Source organism: Pongo abelii, chromosome 1 (assembly GCF_028885655.2).
Source record: "Pongo abelii isolate AG06213 chromosome 1, NHGRI_mPonAbe1-v2.0_pri, whole genome shotgun sequence".
Lineage (NCBI taxonomy): Eukaryota > Metazoa > Chordata > Mammalia > Primates > Hominidae > Pongo > Pongo abelii.
This window is the reverse complement of record NC_071985.2, coordinates 149,173,804-149,194,186: the sequence shown is the minus strand read 5'-3', so window position 1 is coordinate 149,194,186 and position 20,383 is coordinate 149,173,804. Positions and strand designations below refer to the sequence as shown.

Genomic DNA, 20,383 nt, shown 5'->3' with positions numbered 1-20,383 from the left:
ATTAACTAGGAAATTCTCCATCATACATACAGTATAGAAAACCTGACATATAGAAAAATAAAGCTATGCTTTATGGCTACCTGATATTGTGGACTGAAAATATCACAGCTGCTATAGATTATAGAGTGCTATGGGAAGTTTGTTGTTGTTGTTTTGAGACGGAGTTTCACTCTGTCACCCAAGCTGGAGTGCAATGGCGCTATCTCGGCTCATCGCAACCTCCACCTCCTGGGTTCAAGTGATTTTCCTGCCTCAGACTCCCGAGTAGCTGGGATTACAGGCATGCGCCAGCACGCCTGGCTAATTTTTTGTATTTTTAGTAGAGACAGGGTTTCTCCATGTTGGTCAGGCTGGTCTCAAACTCTCTACCTCAGGTGATCCACCTGCCTCAGCCTCCCAAAGTTCTGGGATTACAGGCATGTGTCACCACTCCCAGTCAGGAAGCATTTAAGCAGAAGAATATCATAATCAGATCTGTGGACCATGAGGATGTGTATGGGAGGCAGAGAGGAAATAGACGGCAGAAGCAAGCAAGATGGTAGCCTATGCTGGCCTAGCTCAGTGCTCCTCAAATTTTAATGGACAGATGAATCACGTGCGGGCCTTGTTAAAAGGCGAAGTCTGATTTGTCCTGAGGGTGAGAGAGTCATCGAAATTCTAGCCAACATCCAAGTGAGGCTTATGCTCTAGTCCATGGAGTATGTTTTAAGTAGCAAGGGTCTAGGTGGCAGATGACTTAGCCTGAACTTGGCAGTAACAATGGAAAAGCAGGGAAGACACAGCTGAAAAGCATCAGGAAGTAAAAATGACAAGACTTAGTGACTGCTTGCAATAAGAGAAAATATTCACGATGACTCCAAGATTTTTAGGCTTGGACAACTAAGAGTATCATGGTGCTGTTAACTGAGTCTTCAGAAATAAAGATTATGCAGAAATACCACAAAAGCCCTTACACATATTGATTTCTACCAGGTTGGAGAAAAACACCCCTACTGTGTAAGGTTGCCTTTTTCTTTTCTCTCTCTCTGTTTGCCCACTTAAGCAGAGTTCTTGGTGGAACTCTGACTGCCTATTTTTCAGCCCTTTGGTATTACTGCTTAGCACACAGGCCCCCGCACCACAGGAAGAAATTTGAGATTGGGATCCATTCCTCCTTGCATAGGAGGTTTTGGCTGCTTTGTTTTCATTGCACATTGTTAATGATTTGTCCCTGAACAAACTGAAAATATGCCATTAGAGAGATTAACAGATACAGAACTCCAAAGAACCTAAAAGTACTTCAGTGCAGCTTGAGAATTATAAAGTGAGTTGTTCCCAAAGTAAAAAGAAAACTATGTCAAACAGGTGTTTTAAGATTCCCCAAGTTAATAGTCCAGAGACGGTCCTGGGACCCAGCAACAGGGCCCTCTTCACTTGCTGTGTGAATTTGGCTCCCAGTCAGAGAGAGAGAGTGATAAAGAGATCAGGAGAGGCCTCTGCTTCTGCCGATGCCCAAGAGTCATCATTACAGGTGAAGCAGCAAGTCAAGAATGGTCCATGCAGTTGCCAAAAGCCATTTATGGAGATGAACTATGGGAAATGGCCATGCAATTTCATTTCTCATTTCAGATTCTTATTGAAGCGAGACCAGATTAGACTCAAGCCCCTGTCTGTACTGCCTGTGTGTGTTTTGGGGGAGGGAGGTGTAATGGGAGAAGGAAGGGGGAAGGCCTGGTATTGTGCTTCTGTGAACTGGTTTCCTTAATGCATGAAGGTAACACTTAGAACAGTTCATAGCTTCCCCAGGAAACCATTCTAAGTGGGCCACATGCCCAGTGGTTTCATCCCAGTTAAGTAAATAAATGAAATATGCTAATTAGCACCCTATTAGCTCACAGCAGGGAGTAATCCATGGCATTTTGATTGGAAAGAATTCTGTCATCCAAAAGGCTGGTCTGTAACAGAATGCAAACTGGCCCAATTTCCTCCCTCCCTTCCTCATGGCAGTTGTCCAAATGTCTCAGAAGCAGACCTCACAACTGTGTGCAATTCCGAGGGTGTCACTTCACTCCATGAAAGCATCTCCTGGCCTCCACTGAATCTGGCACCATGCTGCACTCTAAGCATGGATTTATACAATTTAGAAATATGGACCTGAGCTCAAAAACACTGAGCAGGTTGGGGAGGATCTTTGATGGGGGAGGGGCAGTTCTTATTTCTTTCATTATGAGAATATCCCTACTTTTATTCTCTTGCCCTCCCAGACTCCAATCTGGAACGTATTTCTTTAACTCAGGTATGCAGGCATGCTGCCATGGAGTGGTTCAGTTGAAGCAGTCTTCTTATTAAATTGTAGAGCTTTGGGGTTTTAGTTGGGGAAAGGCCAGCTCATTTAGGTTCACCTCTTTCTATTTTTATTGTTTCAGCTGCAGGGAAATCCCACTTAGCTCCTGTTTCCCTAGTACTATTTCAATGCTAGATTTATATCTTGCCTCTCCTGTAGTACTTTGCAGAAGGAAGGGATTGGGGGGCAGTACAGATACTGAAGGAAAAAGCTCAAGACAAGAACAGCATGTTTTCCAATCTGCTCTTTTAAAGCATCCACTTTCTAAGAGCTTTGGGATTTTAAAGGGAGTAGACATTATGACACATCTGTCAGGTTGCCACAGAATTTGTCAAAAATCCCCATAAGAGTGGGACTTATGCAATGAAGCTTAGTTATATCATGGATAGGCTTGTAACACATTTTCTGTTCTTTATACCTAAAGTTACAGGGATCACCTGTGTATTTGCTGGTGGCTGTCTAATAAACATGTGGGTGTGGAGGAAATAGATTTTTAAACATCTGAATGTTATAGAGGTAAGTTTCCAATGAGTTTTCTTTCTCATGTTTGGTTTTCCCTTTCCATGATGACCTACTAAAACCGAATAGATTTTGAATGCCTACGGCAATGCCTCATGAAAGCACTGGTTCTCTGCAAGCTCCCTTGTCCCCTCTCCAGTAAAAAATCATTAAAATAATATTAAAGTTAAAATATATCAATAGACTGTATTGGTTGTAAGTACATCACTTTTTCTTGCATCCTAGTTTTGCCTTTTTTTTTTTTTTTTTTAGTTTCTGCTTAGGTATGAAGAGAATCTATTATCTTGATTAGATATCAATTCAAAACAAATGTTGAATACCAGCTGTTGTATTCTCAACATTTTAGAATTCAACTTTAAATGAAATCTTCAAAAAAGCAAGTCCAAGAAAAACCTCATAGTAATATTTGTGTCTCATTCACTACCATCACCAAACAATATTGATTGCAGTACCTGAAGAAATCATTAGGCACCATATGACACTGATGTCTATTTAGAGTGTTTTTTATTCTGTATTGGAAAATAAAGCACATTACCTAAATGATTCAAATGGCAAGAAAAAAATTTATCCCTAAAAGCCATCTGTGAATTAGCATATGGGCTTCTGGAACCCAACATCTTGATTCTATATGTGAGTCAGGAGGAAAAAAAAAAAAAAAGAAAGAATGAAAGGAAGAAAATGGGATCCTGTCTCTAAATACAAAACAAGAAATGGTTTTATTCAATCAAGGAGATTTCAAAGAAAGTATTTATGAGAATGAAGTAGTCAGCTGGACCTCACAGAGTCTTCACCCGGGGCTGATCCCAAGAACAGACACAAAACTTTAAGTTAGCCAAGACCCAGACTCTGCTGATGGAAAAATATGTTCCTGCATCCTTGCTCTGTAAATCTAGGCATGTTCTATATGCAATATAGGCTTTGTAGTTTTGGCAGATCTACCTATCTTGAACTGGAAAACAATTCAGTGAAGCATGAAAAAAGAAAGAAAGAAAGAATATGAATCAAAGGCAAGAAACCTAGCTGTAGTGGCAGCCACTGCCATTACTAGGTAAGTGTTAGTGAGTCTTAAAAGACTCCTGCCTTTGTCCCTTCAGCCCAGCTCCCAGTCAGGTTGGCAAAGTATAACTTTGCTGCTTAGGAAAAGGCATCATGTCCCTCTTGCATTTATCAGATACTGTATATCTGCCTTGAATACATAAACTAATACAAACCAAAGAAGTCAGGTGGACAGAGGAATGAGGCCTAAATGCTTTTACGTACTTCGAGTTGCTGGGGAATATTTTTCCTGTATATTCACATGTTCCAAATATCTGTCTTACTTTGAGCCTGGATTTCTGAAGTAAACACGTACAACCTAGCAGTGGGAACAAAAGACAGAAATAACTCTCTGTTGACACTTTTAATTAGATGTGGTTGCAGGGCCGCTCAAGATGACAATTAGCCCCACTGCAACTACTATTGATGGATTACAAGCAAACACTGCCTGCTACCTGGTAATTCTACCTGCTAATTACTTGGAAAGATTCACTTGCTCAACAACTAACCTGAATGTTTTTGTGAATTGGAGGACCTGTTAGAGAGGGGTGGGGGACAATTTTAAAAAAACCACATGGTGAAGTTGACAGTCAGGAGCTGCTGAAATGTTATCAAAAATATTCTTGCAGCATAATGAAGCTTTCCAGGGAGTCAATCTCCCCAGACATTTGCCTTTGCCAACAGTTACAACAATGAGGAAAACTTTAATAGTGGTGTGGCAATTATTTTTTTAATGCTGACTATGAAAACACCCGCTGAGCTATTTGCAGTCTCTGCCAAGTGGCAAGTGCACAGTGAATTTCAGCTAAGAGAAGACTTTGGACTTCAGCCCTAAAGTGATGCTTAGAGGGGCATGTGTGTCTTTCTGGATGGAAGAGAGAAGACAAGGAGATCTGGGGCCAGGAGAAGCAGAGAAGCAAGGAAGATACCAAGAAACAGATGAGGAAACACTTAGACAAGCCCACGCTTTTACATGATTTTCTCCTACTTCTTCTCAGTCATCCCAGTGGGATAGCATCGAGTGAAGTCCCGGGGCCTCTCCAGTGTTAATAGCAGACATCAGTGCCAGTGCGGGCTCTGGCTGGGAAACAACTGACGGCTGCGGAATGCCTGTCAATGGAGGAGCAGCATTAGGGGGAGATACCTAGCTGAGGGATTCAGATGGTGAACCAATTGCCAGAGGTCACACAAGTCACTGCTCAAGGTAAGAGTAATTAGTTTGTTCATTCAGTTGTCATTTGCTGAGTGTCCATTATGTGCTAGATGCTGAAGATGCATGGCTTCCATAGTTAATTCAACCACAATCAAAGCTGCAATGGGATTCATTCACAGGAAGGAGAGAAAAAGCACAGTTTCTTGTCTCCATGAAGCTCACAGTCCTAGAAACAGTGACAGTCTTTTATTCTTACTTTGTACTTGGACAAAAGCTACTTTGTTATAACCCCATTACACTCCTTATAAGGTAAGACTTATTATCCTATACATTTACGGATGAGGAAAATAAGCTTTGACCTTGCTGAAACTCATACAGCTAGTAAGCAGCAGCACCAAAACTTAAGCTTAAGTATCTTGATCTCCAGCTATCTAAAACCATGGTCCCTAATATCTGGGCTTTAGCTCACTTCTGAGTTTTGATGCAGCAAAACTCAACTGAAGTCAGTGCCTGAGATCTCTGAGCCTCTATTTAAGAGCTATTTCCACTCAGACTACATGCAGACCTGGTACAACAAAGGTTTGTGAAGAGACACATAATATAAATACACTTAAAGCTGCAAAGTCATTCATTAACAGAAGTGTAGATTGGGTAGTTGACAATCAATTTTTTAAAGCATAGTCTTACCACACTTTCAAGAGCACTTTTGAGCTAGTTTCAATGTTTACATATTGAGATTTTATCTGATGAAATTGTATGCTGCTCAATATGTTTATCATGGCATTATTTATAATGGCAAAAAATTTCAAGATAACCTAACTTATTAATATTAGAGAAATGAGGAGGAAAACATGGTGCCTCCCTAGAGATAGTATTATATAGTCATTAAAAGTAATTATCAATAGTTATATGGCCAGGTACAGTGGCTCATGCCTATAATCCCAACACTTTTGTGGGAGGCCAAGGCAGGAGGATCACTTTAGGCCAGATGAAGACCAGCCCAGACAATATAGCAAGACCCTGCCTCTAAAAAAATATATATATATATAATTAACCTGGCATGGTGGCATGCACCTGTAGTCCTAGCTATATGGGAAGCTGAGATGGGGGTATTGCTTGAGCCCAGGATTTGAAGGCTGCAGTGAGCTATGATGGCACCACTGCACTCCAGCCTGGATGACAGAGTGAGACCCTGTCTTCAAGAAAAAAAAAACTTCTTTAAGTTACGCAGTATAGAAATCGCTCTCTCCTCTAGACTGCTTACTATGCACCATATATTCTTCTAAACATTTTATAAACTCATTAATCCTCACAATAACCCAATGTACTATTATCATTTCCAGTTTAAATGGAAAAATTAAGCACAAAGAAAATGACAGACCAAAAATCACACAGAAAGAGAAGAGGCAGGGTTCAAACCCAAGTAAGCTAACTGCATGATTTGCATTTTCAGTCATTCCACTATATCCACTATACTGCATCTCCACCATTCAGTGAAAAACATAGGAGGCTAGTTTATGTACATTTTGATTGGACCTATCAAGCACAAGCATCTCTACAGCAGAGGGCGAAAATGGAATTAAATAAACAGAAGGGTATTAATGCTGATTATAATAGCTTCTTGCTGCTGGGTGACTAAGTTACCCCCAACACTTGGCGATTTGAAACAACAAGATTTATTATCTCACTGTTTCTCCATGCTAAGAATTTGGGAGTAGCTTAGCTGGGTAGTTCTGGCTCAAGGTCTTCCATGAAGATTGCAGTCAAGCTATTGGGTAGGGCTGCAGTCATGTGAGAGCTGGACTGGGGCTCTTGGATCTGCTTCTAAGAAGGCTCATGCATATGGCTGGTGGCAGTGGGGGCTCAGTTTCTTGTTGTCTATTGCCAGGAAGCACAATTCCTTGCCAAATGGGCCCCTACATAGGCTTCTTAGGTGTCCTCACAAAGTGGCAGCTGGCTTCCTCCAGAGTGAGTGAACCAAGAACAAGGAGGAAGCCACAGTGTTTGCTGTGACCCAGGCCAGAAAGTCATACATTCTTACTTCTACCACATTCTATTTGCTGGGATCAAGTCACTAAGTAGAGCTCTTACTCAAAGGGAGGAGAATTAGCTTTCTTCTTTGGAAAGAAAGATTATCAAGTAATTTATGGATGTTTTTAAATCACCATAGTAGCTGGGGGATGTGGCTCATGCCTGTAATCCCATCAATTTGAAAGGCCGAGGTGGGAGGATTGCTTGAGGTCAGGAGTTCAAAACCAGTCTGGGCAACATAGCAAGACCTCATCTCTGAAAGATGAGCCAAGCATGGTGTTGCACGCCTGTAGTCCCAGCTACTTGGGAGGCTGAGATGGGAGGATTTGTTGAGCACAGGAGGTTGAGGGTGCAGTGAGCCATGATCACACCACTGCACTCCAGCCTGGGTGACAAAGTGAGACCCTGTCTCTGCAAAAAAATTTTTTTAATTTTAAAATTGTCTCAACTACCCTGATATAAAAATAAAAACAAAAATTAAAAATAAGTTTTTTAAACTACCAATCATATTAAGATTATGAGAGTGTAGGTAATTTTTTCTTTATTAGTCAAATGTCTGTATTTTTATGACTAAAAACTTGAGAAAACAAACTTGTATTGAATATTTAAATAGTTATAAACATGTCTGCAATTACATTCAATGCACTCAGCAATACATACGTACACACATACAATTTCTCAAAAGCTCAAATTCAACTCTATCAAATATTCCTCTGGTCTTTATCACATCTTCTGAAAATGACAGTTCATCCTCAAATGTCTGAGAGGAAGAAATATTTTAAAAAGCAAGCCTAAAAAGTACATGCCTCTCTTCTGCTCCCCAAAGTATTCTGATGTCTGCCTATCAGTGCAGGCAGACCTCCTCATAAGCCTAGATGCCCTTAGAATTGTGTGAAGTTGCACGAAAACCCTGTGCCTCTAGCTTTTTCAAGGACACTGCCTATTATGTCTCTCAATGTCTTCTATAGGAGGCACTGCCATGAAAAACTTGCTCCCTTACAGAATTGATGTGCCTGTTCATTCCCGAGTTAAAAAGCTTCCTGAATTTCCTTTCTTTGTCCTTGCTGCAAGGAAGCTCACAGTAATATACTGCCTTTTGCAGTGAATATAGGCCGTTTTTGTTTTTCACATGATCCTGTTTTTACAATATTGTAACCTTATTTTACATAAGTCCTTTACTCAAAAAGTCCTTTTTGGAAAGAAACAGGTAGGAACAATAGATACTGTTTTAGTGCTTATCATGTGCTAAACACTAGCAAGTTGGTTCCCCAGTGAAAAAAAGAATTTTTTATTTTCTTTTTAAGCATTTGGAGTGCCATTTGGGAGTGGTTGAGAGTTTTCAGTTTCTCTAGATGGAGACCTTTGGGACATTCTTTTGGAAGCAGGGAGTTGATATTATTATCAGGAAAGTTTACTATTACTACTGTAAAGCTAAAAGCTAGTTCCTATCCATAGTTTTCTAGGGAAATAAAAAAAACCTGTGAAGTCACTCCAAGTCCTAATGATGATGCTATAGATCAAGATATTGTTGTATTTATTACAATATAAACTAGAGCTAGCTTTAACTATGCTATATCCTTGCTTATGTAAAGAAATTTTTTTTTGAAAATACAGATTTAGACTGAAATTTGGAGCCCACATACAGAATTAGTTAAGTTGGAGAAAAACCTACGTTTTGAGCAATGTACTCTCAACTTTCATGATTGTCTTATCAGGACAATAGAGGTCAGACTGTACCTCTGGGTGGGTTAGGAGCATCCCCTGAAGAAAATAAGTTTCCACTGTCTGTCATGCTCAGACAGGAAACACCATGGCCTTGGACAGCGGCAAGGGAGGATCCCCACCAATCTCACATGCTGTGGACTGAGACACTCGGGGTATCTGACGATGAGAAGCACTGTGGGAGCCAGAGATTCCCATGAGAAGTGGGACCTCTGCTGCTTGGGAGCCCATAGAGAGCAAAGCAAGGACTTTCAAACGGGGATCAGAGCCTATAAACCCTAAAAGGAATCACTGTTGACAGTCGTATATATAACCATTTTTGCTTGTTCACTGAACACTTTGAGGACTTTCTCTCAGTTAAGTAGTATGATCTTCATATACACCTCTAGCCTGTTTGATACCTGCCACAGCACTGACACATTATATTTCTATTTTTCTCTAAAATATTTTTCTCAAAATAAGAAAAAATTAAGAAGATAAGTATTTCTATATGGCCATCCCATATAGTCTATACACTCCCACTTGGATAAATACAGGAGAGCTGGCAGGGCAGACCAGACCGCTGACTTGTGGCTAATGAGCATCAGAGTCAGATGCTGGAAACACTCTCAAAGAGCTGAGTGCATTCTGTAGTCTTTACCCCTCTGTGCATTCTCTTTCTGTCATTTATTTCTGGCAAATAGTTTTAATACATAATGGCTGACAAGAGTAAGCAAATGAAGTGTTCAACTTGCCACAAAGAATGAGAATTATGCTAACTCTTCAAATGCAAGTTTTCTGGCTGTTCAAGGATACAATAAAGCAAGCCAAGGGTAAAGATCAGTAGTCACTTAGGTATTGGTTGGTCTTTCATAAATATCACTTCATAAATATCACTGCAGAATGGAAGGATAAACCAATATTCTTGTAAATGGGATCTACAAGAAACCATGGCCAGAGGTATATCATTGCCTGTCTACCCTCAAACCCTTTAGAGTGCTAATTTGTAGGAATACAGCCACTCTGCACTAAATGGACTACATGTGTATTATTTCATTTAATACTCATAACAACCCTATTATGTTGCAGATTGGGAAACCAGAAGCCCAGAAAGTTTAGGGGAAAATGCTGCCCATAGTCTCATAGCTAAGAAATTATCACAGAGCCAGTGTTTGACCCAGACAATCTGACTCTAGAGCCAATGTGCTTAACCATTATGCAATATTGCCTTCAGCTCTCTGCAGTGTTATTTTCTTATCATCCTCTGCATTCAATTAAATTTTATTAAATTACACTCTTAGCTGTTTTGAGTCAGGGGAGGGAGTGGTAATGGTAAGGGAGTACTCTAGGTCCCCGCCTAGAGTAGAGTTGCAAATGAGAAAAGCCTTGTGAGATGAGAAATTGCCAATGGCCCACCCCTAATATCCATTTTCCCCACCTCCTCAATGATAGGAGCACCTATAACCATGCGCCTAGCTAATACATATCTCAGTTTCCTTTGCAGACAGGTGTGGTCATATGATGAAGTTTTGGTCAACAAGATGTATGCAATAGAATCCTTATGTGCACGAGGGCTCACTCATCTTCAATCCTTCCTCCTTCCTACCATTTAGAACTTGGATAAGATGGCATCAGCTCTAAGGCTATCATGGACCATTAAATGACCTTAACACTGAAAGCCACATACTTAGGATGGTGGAGCAGAAAAACAGAAACCAGGACTCTGATGATAGCATGAAATGGTATCATCGGGCCAACCTTGCAAGTCCTACCTCCTTTTACACGAGGAAGAAATACACTTCTATTTTGTTTAAGCCAGTGTTGTTTTGGGGTTTTATGTTACATGCAGCCAGGGACTACCTAGGCCTGTTGCTCAAGGTTGTATTGGTTTTTTAATTGTCCAAAAGCATCTGGCTAAGGAGAGGAATGAGGGCTGAAATGCAGCCAGCGTTCTCTTCAACAAACTGTGGACCCTGACATGGGGCTGAGTCCACCCAGAAAGAGAGGACATCATTTTCTAATTCATTTAAAGGCCTAGTCTGTTCATGAAGTCATGGCCCTATTTGGAAGGATCACCTTTTGGTGATTGACACAAAGGTACTATATGGGCTAGCTGGAGCTTCATTTTAATTCAAGTCTAGAGAAGGGAGCTATACAATAGCAAGAGGTTACACAAGACATTTGGAACAGCAGAAATTGTTCAGTGGAATAATGACTACCAGGTTAATATGTAGAACTTAAAACTACTTTCTCTGGGCCAGGCATGGTGGCTCACGCCTGTAATCCCAGCACTTTGGGAGGCCAAGGCAGGTAGATCACTTGAAGTCAGGTGTTCAAGACCCCTGCCCAACATGGCAAAACCCCATTCCCTACTAAAAATACAAAAATTAGCCAGGTGTGGTGGCACATGCCTGGAATCCCAGCTACTTGGGAGGCTGAGGCAGGAGAATCTCTTGAACCCGGGAGGCAGAGGTTGCAGTGAGCTGAGATGGCGCCACTGCACTCCAGCCTGGGTGACAGAATGAGACTCCATCTTAAAAAACTAAAAAATAAAAAATTTTAAAAAACTGCTTCCTCTGATGTTCCCCAAAATAGTTTGGAGACTAGTGGCTATCTACTCAAAGGAAAAGAAGTCATCATATGAAAAAGACATTTGCACGTGTGTATTTATAGCAGCACAATTCGCAATTGCAAATATGTGAAACCAACCTAAATGCCCATCGAGCAACAAGTGGATAAAGAAAATGTGGTATATTTACATCATGGAATACTACTCAGCCGTATAAAGAATGAAATAATGGCATTTGCAGCATACAGAATGGAATTGGAGACCATTATTCTAAGTAATTCAGGAATGGAAAAACCAAATATTGTATGTCCTCACTTACAAGTGGGAGCTAAGCTATAAAGATGCAAAGGCATAAGAATGATATAATAGATTTGGGGGATTTGGGGGAAGGAGGAGGGGGGGTGAGAGATAAAAGACTACATGGTGGGTACAGTGTACACTGCTCAGGTGACAGGTACATCAAAATCTCAGAAATCACCACTAAAGAACTTACCCATGTAACCAAAAATCACCTGTTCCCCCAAAACTACTGAAATAAAATAAACAAACAAAATCTTGGAGAAAGGGGATCCAATAGAAAATTGGACTTTCTATAATCAGTAGGATAAGGGCTTAGAATAATGTAAATATTAATATGAAAAAGTGACTTTTTAAATCGTAAACCGTTGTGCATTCCTTATCTAATCCTCAAAACTACATTATAATTAGGTATTATTGTTTCAGTTCTACAGAAGAGAAAGCAGTCTGAGAGCAAATAAATAAATTGTTCATGTTCACAGCTAATAAGTGGCAAAGCCAGGATTCTCACCAGGTCTGACTCCTAAAGTTGTCCGCTGAACCACTACTCTGTTTCAGTCTAGCGCCTCCTAAGTGATCACGTGTCCAAATTAGTGAAGTCCTAAACTTGACTGAGCTTATGGAAATTTGAAAACACCCCATAATGGGCCCAGATGATGTGTTGGAGTCCCTTTGTTTAGAAGAAGGAAGTTGCCTTACTTCCCCAGTTATTTCTGTTTTGGAGGAGAGGCGTACTCCACAGATGTGTGAAGCGGCCAGGATTCCCACTCAGCGTGACACAAGCCCTCCCAGCTTCAAGAAGTCAGACCCAGACCTCTCTGTGGAAAGGGCAAGTCCTCTTTAATGAAATTTCTCCTCTGGAAGTACAGCTTCCCTCTGGTGCTCAACTCGAGTTCATCTTGGGATCACCCTACCTTAAGTTATTTTAAGGCAGTATTAATGTTTTATGACTTCTTTCTTAGTTTCCTGCTGGAAAAAAAAAAAGTTACAGCCCAGGCATTCTGCCTCAGACACTTCAAACAGCTGATGTGTAATTTGGAAAAGTATATTTTATTGTGAGTGGGAAGATATGCAAGAAATCGGAAATTATTTCTGTTAGAATAATATCTGTTTCTTGTTCTCCCCCTTACCCCAGTGCCCACACCCCCATCTGTGCACATACACACCTTGGTTCTGGTAGCAGAGCTCTGCACTGACATTTCCTATATAAGATTTACCCTAGAGAGACAAGTTGTTTTTGAGCAATTTTTTGCTTCTAAAAGTTGACTCAAGATCGTTTCAGGGATATGCCCTTGGATTCTCTTCTTTTTGGAGGTCTCTGTGGGTCCTCCCCAGCCTCAGATGTGCACGTGTGTGTGCGTGCATGTGTGAAACCATATAAAAGAATATATATTTCTACCTCCACATAAAAGCTGATGCTTAATAAAAGGAATACTAATAAAATTGCCCTAGTACCCTTGTGAGGTCAGTAATGCCTGCTTTTGCTAAGAAGAAAAATGGAAAAAAAAAAAGAGAGAGAGAAAGAAAGAGAAAGAGCCAAGTTATAGAGTGGCTGTGGTGTAAGGGAGGGACAGGAGCTCGTCTCCCCCTGTGTGACTCCTGAATCCATCCACTCCTGGTGGAGCTCTATTCCCATCTGACCCCACACACAGCAAACCAGACATACCCTAGGCCTATTCCTGAAACCACTTCTCTCACAACATTTAGGAGAGAGTAAAACATTTTCTGTAAAGCAATTGCTGCGACTTGTCTTAAAACTAAAAACAGATGAACAATTTTTTAAAAATGAAAATAGTTTAACAAAACAAATCCTGAAGACTTACCTACTCCACCCAAGGGTCGAGACTTGTAGCTGCTGAGTAGAGTAGCTGACCACAGTGAAAGCTGAGAGGACAATTACACCTTAAATTCAAAAGGTGTTTATACAGCAGAAATATGACATCATTTCAAATTGCATATTGGCAAATTTGTACAAATTTCCACAGACTAATTTTAAATATATATTCTAAAGAAAATTATTTGTCCCATGTTAGAAGAAAACACTTTGGGGAGGCAAGGACTGCCTCTCCTAAGTCCCAAATGCTTAGGACCCTTTTTTTGTTAATAATTGTTCAGTGATAGCTTTATGCTAATGCTAATCACATTATGTCTTTTTTTTTTTTTTTTTTTTGAGACAGTCTCACTCTGTCATCCAGGCTGGAGTACAGTGGTGCCATCTTGGCTCACTGCAATCTCCGCCTCCTGGATTCAAGCAATTCTCAGACCTCAGCCTCCCAAGTAACTGGGATTACAGGCACGCACAACCATGCCATGCTAATTTTTGTATTTTTAGTAGAGACAGCGTTTCACCATGTTGTCCAGGTTGGTCTCAAACTCCTGACTTCAAATGATCCACCTACCTCAGCCGCCCAAAGTGCTGGGATTACAGGCATGAGCCACCACATCCAGCTAATGCTAATCACATTATGTCTTATTTCATTTACTCAGTGCATATCTATAATGTAGGTGCTATCATTATTCCCATTTAAGGGATGAAGTAACTGAGACATAGAAACTTTAAGTAATTCATTCAAGTCCACGTCGATTTAAACCAGACCTGTCCAGAGCTAGCACTTATGTTTTGAAATCCCAACCATATGCTCCAGGAGGCTTTGTCTGTATTTGTTTGCCAGGAGATGGTAAGGGGAAGGTAGAGTATCGGGAAATGTGTCAGAGAAAGGACTAAAATTGTAAGAGGGCCTCTTGTGACACCACATTCTGTGTACATCAATAGAGGAGAATATAATTTCCATGGTGCATTTAGTAGTTTAAAAACTGCACATTTCCTTTGTAACAACCTTATAATAAACTACTGCACATTTTTCCCACAGACCAAAGTGATAAAATTATAAGCTTATGAATGATCACAAACAACTTGTAGATTCCCACTGAGCAAAGCATCATAATGTTCAATAAATGGAAGCTATTACATTGCTGTTCTTGTTCATATTATGGAGACATAGCATCACAATGTCTTCGAGCAAAAGTGGTTTCACAGCCCTTTTCTTACCAAACTACATAATAACCTCAGGGCTATTCCTAAATTAATGTATTACTTCATTCAGTCACTGAGTGCCTTTGCTGGACCAAACACTACAGTGGTTCCCCCTTAACAACAGGGGATACATTCCAAGACCCCCAGTGGCTGCTGAAACTACAGATGGTACCAAATCCTACCTATACAGTAGGAGGTTTTTTCCTATGCATACACACCTATGAGAAAGTTTAATGTGTAAATTAGGTGCAGTACTCTTACACTTTGGGGCCATTATTAAGTGAAATAATGGTTCCTTGACCATAAGCACTATGTTGCTGCTACAGTCGATCTGACAGCCCAGATGGCGGCTAAGTGACTGGTAGGTAGGCAGTATATACAGCGTGGATGTGCTGGGCAAAAGAATACACTCCAGGGAGCACAAAATGGAATGGTGTGAGATTTCCTCACACTACTCAGAAAGGCACACAATTTAAAACTAACAAATTCCTTATTTCTGGAAATTTCCACTTAATACTTTTGGACACCAGTTGACCGTGGGTAACTGAAACCACAGAAAGCAAAACCTTGAATAAGGGGGCACTACTGTATTCTATTCACTGGAAATACTGCCAGTGAAGGAAACAAAGTCCTACATTCTAAAAGAATTAGGCTTTAAATAAATAGCAAGTGTGTGTTTGTGTGTGTAGAAAAATAACGCTGATTAAGGGATAGAGAGTGATGATTGCTGGTGCTAATTTAGACAGGGCAGTCCAGGAAGACCTCCCTGAGGAGGTGACATTTGAGCAGAACCTCATTGTATAGCTATATGGGGAGATCAATATTCTGGCATGAGGAACAACAGGTACAAAAGCCTTGAGGTGGGATCTTGAGTTCTTTGACATGGGAAACAGCAAAGAGGCCTGTGGCATTGGAACATAGCCAATAAGATAGAGAATGAGAGGAGACTGGAGAGCAGGCAGGGTCACATCGTGTAGAGTCACGCAGGCCCTGGGATGTCAGGACCTGATGATTTATTCTAGTGAGATGGGAAGCCACTGGAGGGCACTGAGGAGGAGAATGTCATTTATTATCTGGCATGTTTTAAAGAATCACTCTGTCTACTGTGCCAAAAACACACCATAATACCTAATGATCCTAATGATAGGTGACACCCACTCAGGGGTTTGGAGATAACTGCAGTACTAAATGCTAACTGCAGCAACTGCTGGTGTCTCCACCTTCAATACCCACAGGCATTGAGGCAAGGTAATTTGAATCTATCCCTAAGGGAAAAAATCTTAAGATGGGGCTGTATACATTGAGGAGAAATATGAACTTAAATCAGGAATATGAGCTTAAAAATTATGCATGCATCTATTGATGCCATCATGGATTAAAGTAAGACAATTCTGTTCTGGAAGAAGGCAACCAGGGCACCTCTAGGAATCCCAAATGCTCACCTTCCCTTCACGATGAACAAGGAGATGCTGACCAACTAACAGCATTACAGGAGTGTCCCAACTGCAGGGTAAGCTAGTGTTTATTGATTTGCTTTAGATTAGAGTCAAGAGAGAAGAGGGAACTAGGAAGGGCTCATAGAAAACAAGAAAGCTGAGGTGACAGAAAGCAAAATGGGTCCACAGGAAATTAACTAAAAGAGAACTAAATTGCAGGCCTACTAGGTGCCAGGCACTGTGTAAATGTGGTCTTGTTTAACTGGAACAACAACCCTGTGAAGAAAATGAAGCTCAAATATGTCCAATAACCAGCTCAAGGTCAGGCAACTGATGATTGGCAGAGCAGACATTTAAGCCCAGACCTTTTTCTTTTTCTCCAAAGCTTGTGCTTTTTTATGCAACATTGAGTTGTGCTGATAGTGTTGGCACAGTGACAGAGAGAAAGTTGTCCTAAATAAATGTGAAAATAAATCTTGGGCTATTCATTACCCAAGCTTTATAAGCAAGCCATCATCCCTGTGGCAGGGTTGAGCTGAACTAGAGAAATCTCAGTGCACAAACAGGAAGCATCATTCCAGTTTATGGTGCCCTTGCCTGCCAGATTATAGAGGTGGGGTCTGGAGGAGAAAGTCTCCCCCTAAACAGTCTTACCTGGAACTGAAAAAATAATAAGGGAAACAGAATTCCAGCAAACAGGAAAAGGCCTCTCAGATTGAGTGAGCTATTTTATTCAGGAAACATTATACATTAATTTTAACCAATTCTCATTTAATCTCCATCTAGTTTGGAATTTTAAGAGAACCTAAATTACACAATATTTTAAAAATACAGTTAGCTGCCTGAGTCTACTGCATGTGACAGTGTGGATCATCATTTTCACAGGTGAATATATTTTTATGCCTTCATCCAAATATTTATTGAGCATCAATTATGTGCCAGGCACTTCAGTAATTGGTCAAAGAAACTTCTAAATCCTGTTGGTGTTCTTCCTGAAACAATCAAGTCCTCCTGATACATCTCTGATTCTTAATAACAAATACCTGATGGAATGCTTCCCAATTAAATTATATATAAAACCAATTGCCTTTGGAATTTGGATATTTACATTAGATGAAAAAATATGATATACAGATGATTGCCCTTCATTTTTCAGTAGTCTTGCATCTTGTTCTCATTCTCTTAAGTCTGGTTATTATTAAGGAAAGAGAATTCTCAGCACACTATAGCATATTAATTTCCATTGGCTAAATGTCAACTAGAATGAGTATTTCTTATGTGTGGTTGGCATGTGCATGTGTGGAGGTTGTTAAAGTTTCCTGATGTGTTCCGAAACTCAGATGGGCCTGGGTGTGGACAGATGAGAACCCCATCATGAACCAGGCCTTCCCATCTGGCTGGTCACCTTCTTGTTGCACCATCATCTCTGGAATTAACATTTGGAGGCCCTCCAAGGGAATATTCTCTGTGGCAAGTTCCCAACTGAGCTTCAAGTTACACTTCTGGAGTTATATGGGACAGAAGAGAGTGTTATCTCAAAGGCCATCCCTGTGCTGTTAGGCCAGGGTATGCTTCCTTTCTGGAGTTCCGCACATCAGACACTAGTCCTGCCTGCCAGACAAAGATTAATCCAGGCAGAGGTGGCCAAACTGACAACCTAGGCGACACTATATGAGCTAGGGGTCTCCCTGGGGCAGATGGATATTGAGAACTTTGCAACAAAAAGCACCACAGAGACTGTGGTAAGCTATAATATATTAAAAGATGAAATCACAGTGTTGAATTTTAGAGCAGGAAGAAGGCTATGTCCACCATTCATTTTACAGAGGGCAAAATAGCCATCTAGAAAAAGTAGGTGCTGTAACTAAAGATATTTCACTGCTAACTTGCAAAGCCAGGCCTGGTCCCCATGACCAGAATCCCAGCCCCAGCTGTACATGGAGAGCCACAGTGGGCACCGCCCTGTTGCTATGTTTTCTAGAACTATATTCTCAATGGGATAAAAAGGAGCTCCCTCTAAAGTGTTAACTCATAACATATTCAGGCCTCCCCATAGGAGATTATCTCTCCCGACCTTCTTAAAAATAAGTAATCTCAAACTTATAGAAAAGTTGTGCCTATAGTAGCAAGAACTGTTTTCCCTAAACCATTTATGAGTACGTTGCTAGCATAACATCCTAAACCCCTAAATGCTTTGGTGTGTATGTATCATAAACAATGATAATTCTCCCATATTATAAAAAATATATTTCTCTTATATTATCTACTGTCAAAATTATGAAATTAACACTTATACATTACTACCGTCTAATCCACAGATCGCATTCAGGTTTCCTTATTTTCCCAAAACTGTTCCAGTCCAGAATCACACAATGCTTTTAGTTGTCATAGTCTCAGAATGGTTTCTCCATGTTCTCTTGACTTTCATAACCTTGACATTTTTGAAGATTACAGGACAGCTTTTGGAGAATGTACCTGAGTTTATCTTTGTTTGATGTTTCCCCATGATTAGAGTTAGCTTTTTGTACTTTTGACAAAAATATTACAGAAGTGATGCTATGTGTGCCTCATTGCATCCTACTGGCAGCACATGATTTGGATTTTTTCCATTTCTAATATTAACATTGATCACTTAACTAAGGTGGTTTCTGCCAGGTTTCTTCACTGGATAGTCACTTTTTTTTTCCTTTTGCAATTAACACATATTTTGTGGGTAATACTTTTAGCCTATGTAGCCATCCCATTCTTCATCAAATTTTCAATTTATTTATTAAATTATTTATATGAATATGAGTACATTGATTCTTATTTTATTCAAAAGGTTCTAATCTGTTACCATTGTTGTCTTTTTTATGTTCATGGGGAAACACCTGCCTGCAGGATTCTGTGTCCTTTTGGCATGTTCTCGTCATTCTTTGAGCGCTTCATTGCTTTCCAGAACAAGATTGTGCAGGCTCACCTTGTAATTGCCCTGGCCCATCTGCGGAACCAACCAAAGATGTGGATGTTGGTTGTACTGACTGCTAGGAGTCTGTCACTGATCTCAGGCACTCTAAGCCTACAAAGCTAGAAAATACACATTCACACACACACACCCCAAACTCATATTTCTCTATGTATTGAAAATCATGAATTCAAACTTATAACTCCATTTTTAATACAACACTAAAGAGTTGTTCTTTTTTTCTCATTTCCATACATGCAAGTACCTTCTCCAACAGTGAAAAATCTGACCCACATTATTCCTAATATATTTCCTTAGTTGGTCCATCTCTATGGCTGTCCCACTGTCTCCTCCCCTGGACACTTTCCTGGGGGGCAGCCCTTCTTGCCTCACTTAGGCTCCAACACTCCATGCTGGGCCCTGACTCCCCTGTGCAGACACCTTCCTCCCCTTGTTGGAGAGACCATGGAGGCTCCCCTCACTGTACCTGGAAAACACCACTCTGCTTGGTCCTTGCTAAAATCTTTGTGAAGAATTGTTCAGGAAGTAGAGAAAACGAGAAAGATGAAGAAAAAAAGGATAAAATTCTCTTCTCTCTTTTGTCTATGTGGTCAACTCCTAGACCCCTTAAGCTTCACCACTATTCTCAGGGCCTCCATGGTCTGTCATCACTTTCTCCTCACCTATGAAATGGAGTGAATCACACTGCATAATGGTCATCTGTGCATGCATTGTCACTAGCCCTAAGCTACTTTAGGCAGCTGTTATAGCCTCTTTATCTTTCATAGCCAGGGTCCAGCATAGTGCTTACCATGGAGTAGGGACCCAATATCTATTTATTGAATAGAGAGTACATAAATGAATGGATGATCATTTAAGTTATAACCATCTCCTCATCCCATAGATGCATTTTCCTTTTAACTAGTGTCTCTTAATGATTAAATGTTTTCTAGAGCTAAATGGATAAATATTGCTGTAATTTGGATGTTTGTGCCCCCAAATTTTATGTTGAGATTTGATCCCCAGCATTGGAGGTGGGGCCTAATGGGGGGTGTTTGAGTCCTAGAGGTGGATCCCTCATGAATGGCTTGGTGCTGTCCTCCTGGTAATGAGTGAGTTCTTGCTCTATTAGTTCCCAAGAGAGCTGGTTGTTAAAAAGAGCCTGGTACCTCCCATCTCTCTCTTGCTTCCTCTCTCACCATGTGATCTCTGCACATGCCAGCTCCCCTTCCCCTTCCACCATGAGTGGAAACATCCTGAGTCCCTCACCAGAAGCAAATGCCAGTGCCATGCTTCTTGTACAGCCTGCCAAACCATGAGCCAAATGTATTAGTCGTTTCT

General features: G+C 40.6%; 1 long non-coding RNA gene across 1 annotated transcript in view; it reads left to right on the top strand.

Moving 5' to 3' along the window:
• Nucleotides 1–20,383, top strand: part of LOC129050425 (uncharacterized) — a 57,966-nt gene that overhangs the window by 18,634 nt on the left and 18,949 nt on the right. The window contains exons 2-3 of the long non-coding RNA XR_008514058.2: nucleotides 2,748–2,839; nucleotides 3,095–5,081. This is a non-coding gene — a long non-coding RNA (uncharacterized LOC129050425). The remainder of the gene's footprint in view (nucleotides 1–2,747; nucleotides 2,840–3,094; nucleotides 5,082–20,383) is intronic.